The sequence below is a fragment of the Equus przewalskii genome, chromosome 12 (assembly GCF_037783145.1).
Source record: "Equus przewalskii isolate Varuska chromosome 12, EquPr2, whole genome shotgun sequence".
Taxonomy (NCBI): domain Eukaryota; kingdom Metazoa; phylum Chordata; class Mammalia; order Perissodactyla; family Equidae; genus Equus; species Equus przewalskii.
The window spans coordinates 12,497,853-12,503,646 of record NC_091842.1 but is presented as its reverse complement, the minus strand read 5'-3'; the positions used below and the strand labels follow the sequence as shown (position 1 = coordinate 12,503,646).

At 40.8% G+C, this 5,794-nt stretch overlaps 1 pseudogene; it reads left to right on the top strand.

Annotated features, from left to right (window-relative positions):
- The first annotated feature begins 3,059 nt into the window (after positions 1-3,059).
- LOC139074964 (olfactory receptor 10AG1-like) lies at positions 3,060-4,602 on the top strand (annotated as a pseudogene).
- The last annotated feature ends 1,192 nt before the right edge of the window (positions 4,603-5,794 follow it).

Genomic DNA, 5,794 nt, shown 5'->3' with positions numbered 1-5,794 from the left:
AACCAATGGGGATGACAGGGGCACATTGTTTAGAGTCAGAAAATACAAAGTCCTTGTTCCACCTATTAGTGTCTAATTCTGTCTCCCTGGAGAGCTTTGTCCCAGACAGTAGAGGTCAGAGATCTGGAAGCATCTATCATTTCCAAATACAAGTGCAGTGAAAGAATTGAAAGGGACTATAACCTCCTGACTAAGGAAAACTGCTGAGGACCAAAATTGAAAGACATATTCCTCTGATGCAGTGAAGATGAGAAGAAGCTCACCATGGAAAGTGACCTTGTTACAGAAACAGTACCAAACTGATATGGAAACAAAACTTGGTCAATGGTAAAGCAGTCACTTGGGGCTGCAAACATTAGGTTCACACTTGAAGTGGTTCTCCCTGTAAAGTGCATGGAAGAGGGTTGATATTGAGAGATACTAAATTATTAAATGTTGCAATAAGAAAGAGGGATTGTAAATTTTTTAAATTTTTTATAAACCATACTTGTTCTTAATCTTTGTTTATAGGGTTCACCAGTGAGCTGGGTTTGTCTATTCAGGGGCTCCCACAGTGTCTAAGAGGAAATCATAATCTGAATAACCTTAGTTTCTATAAAACAGAATTGATTTTGCCTTTGTAAACTTTACCCCATACTCACAAATGTCTACTTCTACAAAGCAAACTAGCGCCCCTTAACGATGAGAAAATAAGTAGAAGACGTCCAGGTGATGTGGACAATGCACAATTTGCTGAAAAGTTATATTCAGAGGAATTATAGAAAATAAAATGACACATAAGAAATCGATGGATAAGGAATTTGAACATTTTCCTGCAGGTAATATCAGACCATTAAGAGTGTTTCTTCTTCTAGAAAATCCATGCACTCTGACCATTTTTGGGAAATGAAGAGTGCATGAAATTATATTACTTAGACTGCAGGAAAGTCTGGTCTACCATGGAAGAATTGTTTGGAAAAACACATCAACTTGGGGCTGGCCCCGTGGCCGAGTGGTTAAGTTCACGCGCTCTGCTGCAGGCGGCCCAGTGTTTCATTGGTTCGAATCCTGGGGGCGGACATGGCACTGCTCATCGGACCACGCTGAGGCAGCGTCCCACATGCCACAGCTAGAAGAACCCACAACGAAGAATACACAGCTATGTACCGGGGGGCTTTGGGGAGAAAAAGGAAAAAATAAAATCTTTAAAAAAAAAAACAAAAAACACATCGACTTAAATTGCAAACAGGAGCATTTAGCAATTTAGGTGTAAAGAGGGAAAGATATATCCCGGCAAGGAAGAAGTGACTTTTTCCTCTGTAAAGAGCACTTGCTCTCTAAAAAACAAGTTAAGTTCTTGTTTAAAAATGGTATAAATCCTGGGGCTTGCCTGGTGGCGCAGCGGTTAAAGTTCACACATTCTGCTTCTCGGTGGCCTGGGGTTCCCTGGTTCAGATCCTGGGTGTGGACGTGGCACCGCTTGGCACACCATGCTGTGGTAGGCGTCCCACATATAGAGGAAGATGGGCACGGATGTTAGCCCAGGGCTAGTCTTCCTCAAAATAAAAAAGAAGGTATAAATCCTAAACAATTTAACATTTAAAATATAAAAAAGGCATCAGTGAGAAAGAAGCGACTTCAGTAAAACTGAAAAAGGTAAATATGAACAGTTGATATGTTGATATTCCATTTCAATTAAAGATGATTTTTTAATTTCCGGATCAAGATTCAATAAATAATATCAAACAACTAAAATTATGAGTATATGTCAGTCAAAAATGTATTCATTATTTAAGACAGCATCTGTAGATTGCTGGCTTTCTGAACAAAAAAGTTAATGTATTTGAAGCATTTGAAATATATAAATTCCTAATTTGTCTGTTGTTAATTATAATAATAAAAATTATTCATTTTAAGAAACAACCTATTAAGAAAACTATAATCTAAGAAGGATGTATTACATTCAAATTTATTAAACTAGCAAATTAAAATGTCACATTTTGCTATACTGATGGCAATGTAAATGTTGCCATTATAAATAGAATTTCTATGAGAAGGACTCTCCTTCTATTAGGGGATCTCCTTCTATTAGAGAAAATTTATTTCTTCTAAATTATAATTTCCTGGAAAAGAATATTTGTCTTAACTTTTTTGACCCATATCCTATTACTGTTTATGTTACCCAATCAAATCAGACCATAAATACAGCAGGAGTTGGACACAATATCTGACTACATTTGCTAAACTTTTTACATACTGACTTTATTTTTCCCTAGGAACATTAAATTTTGGCTTAAAATAAAGCAATATGCCCAAATAGTATTAGGATTAAAAACAGTTAAATGCCAACAAGTTGTGTTTTTTAAGCAATAAAATCTATTTTAATTCAACAAATTGAAATGAAAATTACTGGAAACTTATGACATTGACAATTAAAAATTTGGCTTTTATATTATGGTACTTTTAATCATCCTCTCTCACTTCACAGAAAATAACCAATTCTAATAGTAATTTCTACTTTTAATTTAATTCAGAATCATAGATGGAGTACACGTTAGGGCAGAGCCTTGTGCTACATTCTTCATAGAATGAATCATGGGATGTCATCTCGAGGACAGAAAAGACATGTGACGAGTCAGTGGAACACTGTGTTAGATTCATAGGCCAGATATTATATTATGGACTAGATTGATTGGGACAAAATTCATGGAAGTTGGTCAATTCATAGTGAATTGAGTTGGGTCTTTGACAGGAGGAAATAGCTCATCTGCATTCTCCCTTCCCACACTGTGAAGTTAAATAAAAATGTCTGGCTATATGGATCTTATTGGTATAATTAGAATACAAATCTAACAATGGAAATCATGTAAGCATTTTATTTATTGAATTATTCTTCTGCAGATGAGTTCATAGCTCCTGGTTTCACATCAAATCTCCCAGAAGCACAGAATAAAGGTATCAGAAGGTAATTGAGAAAGTATAAAGACCAAAGCCCCTGTTCCAATCAATTACAAAAGAGGAAAATACGGCAAAAAATAAGTCCACAAAGAGAATGTAAGTTGAAAATCACAGAAACCAATTTCGCTATAATGATGGAATTTGTTCTCTTTGGCTTTTCTGATATTCCCAAATTCCAGTGATTTCTTTTTGGGGTATTCTTAGTCATCTAGATGATTATCCTATTGGGGAATGGCCTCATAATTCTAATAACAAGAGTAGATGCCACTCTTCTGACTCCCATGTATTTTTCCCTCAGCAATTTTTCCTTTCTAGAAATCTGTTAGGTATCTGTCACAATTCCCAGAAGGCTCATCGGCCTTTGGACATAGAAATGAACTATTTCTTTTTTTACCTGTGCTACACAAATGTGCATCTTCCTTATGCTGGGGGCCACTGAGTGTTTCCTTCTGGCTGTCATGTCCAATGACCACTATGTGGCCATTTGTAACCCTCTGCACTGTCCTCTTGTCATGAACCAGAAGGTCTGTGTCTAGATGGTGTTTGCCTCCTGGATTAGTGGAGTCCCACTTGAGATAGGGCAAAATGCTAGATTTCCTCTTTGCTGTTTTGTGGTTTTAACCAAATCAACCACTTCTTCTGTGACCTCCTCCCATTATTGAAGCTGTCTTGTGGAGACATCTTTGTGAATGAGATGGTGGTCTCTACATTTGCTGTATTGTTTGTCACTGTTCCCTTTATCTTGATACTTAGGTCCCATAGGAGAATTATTTCCACCATTCTGAAGCTGCTATCAAACAAAGGATGGACCAAAGCATTTTCAATTTGCTTTTCCCACCTCATATTTGTGGTTTTATTCTATGGATCAGTCACTGGTGATGCGGGGTCGGTGAGCCGAGGAGTCGAAAGAAAGATTTCTTAGACTCTTAAGATCTGGCAGTAGTGCTCTTTTATTTAGAGAATAGTGTGGAATAGCATGGGGACAGGACCCATGGGCAGTCAGGCTGCTGCGTGGGCCCACGGGCAGGAGGAGCCGCTGCTGCTTCCGCTTCTGCTGCAAACCTGGGTGGAGAGTAAGGCTAAATTTAAGGCATAGGTATGTGAGTTATCTCTTTACAAGACAAAGAATATGTAAAAAAGTTAAAATGGTATCAGTGCCCATAGGGTCCGGCCATTTGGCAGTCCCACAACTTTTAGATAAGAATCAAACCAGATTGAGTAAATGGCAGAAGTCATCACTTGAATATTATCCTCAGCTAAAGACAAAGGAGGACTTGGGGGGGAGGGGTCAGTTACATGAGGTTGCCAGACAGTAAACAACTTAAGTCCTTGCCTCTGGCATTGATTAAGAGTTTCTAGAGATAAGGCCATCCCCCTTCTTCCTGGCACAGAGAGGGAGGCATCTTTACAGATAGAGATTTCCCTTAGAAATGTAAATGTTTCCCAACAAAGGGGCAAGCAAATTCCATTCCTCACTCCTCGGAGCCTGCTTCTCATCTGCAGTTTTAAAATTAACCAGCCTAAAAATCCTCGTCAACTGTCACCTATTTAAAATTTAAATCCAATCAGTATGAAGGCATAGACAAACTACCCCAATGTTTGACCCCAATGTTCAATCTTGTGATGCACGGTCCACAAAACAATGATGTTAGAGGGGGACTGTGAAAATTCCTTCCCAACTATCAGCATTGTGAGACATTTGAACTAACAGAAATTATTACTTTATATATTTAATTTGTACATAGATTTAATAGAAATCCACTTTTCAGTATTGTCCTAAATTTTTAAATAAGCTAATGATGTAATTTCCTTTAGTCGACCCTTGTATTCTCAGAGTTAAGAAAATTGTGTTCATTTATTTAGCAATGTTGTACTTTTAAAGATCACTGTAAACTGATGCGGGATCGGTGAGCCGAGGAGTCGAAAGAAAGATTTCTTAGACTCTCAAGATCTGGCAGTAGTGCTCTTTTATTTAGAGAATAGTGTGGAATAGCATGGGGACAGGACCCATGGGCAGGCAGAGCTGGTGCGTGGGGACAAGACCCACGGGCAGTCAGAGCTCCTGCTGCGCTGCTGCTGCCCCCGCTGGCATGGGGACAGGACCCATGGGCAGGCAGAGCTGGTGTGTGGGGACAAGACCCACGGGCAGTCAGAGCTCCTGCTGCTGCTGCTGCTGCCCCCGCTGGCATGGGGACAGGACCCATGGGCAGTCAGAGCTCCTGCTGCTGCCGCTGCTGCTGCCCCCGCTGGCATGGGGACAGGACCCATGGGCAGGCAGAGCTGGTGCGTGGGGACAGGACCCACGGGCAGTCAGAGCTCCTGCTGCTGCCGCATGGGGACAGGACCCATGGGCAGGCAGAGCTGGTGCGTGGGGACAGGACCCACGGGCAGTCAGAGCTCCTGCTGCTGCCGCATGGGGACAGGACCCATGGGCAGGCAGAGCTGGTGCGTGGGGACAGGACCCACGGGCAGTCAGAGCTCCTGCTGCTGCCCTGAGTTGAGGGTTAGGGCTAATTTTATAAGGCATGGGTACGTGACTTATTTTTACTGGAAAAAAAGAAAAAGATGATGTAAAAAGTCATTAAATGATTTCAGTGCAGATGGGGTCTGGTTATTGTGCGGTCATATAACTTTAGATACGAATCTGGCCATATAGATCGGCATGCAGGTGAGGATGCCCCGGGCTTCTCTCCCTGGGGCAGTCCTAATTCATACCATAAAAAAAGTCCACTGGGTCATATAGTTTGGCATGTAGGCCAGGTCACCTTGGGCTTCTCTAGCTGGGGCAGCCTTAATCCACATCATAAACCCCCCCTGAACCCATTTGGCCCCAAAATCTTTTGGGGATATGGACGAC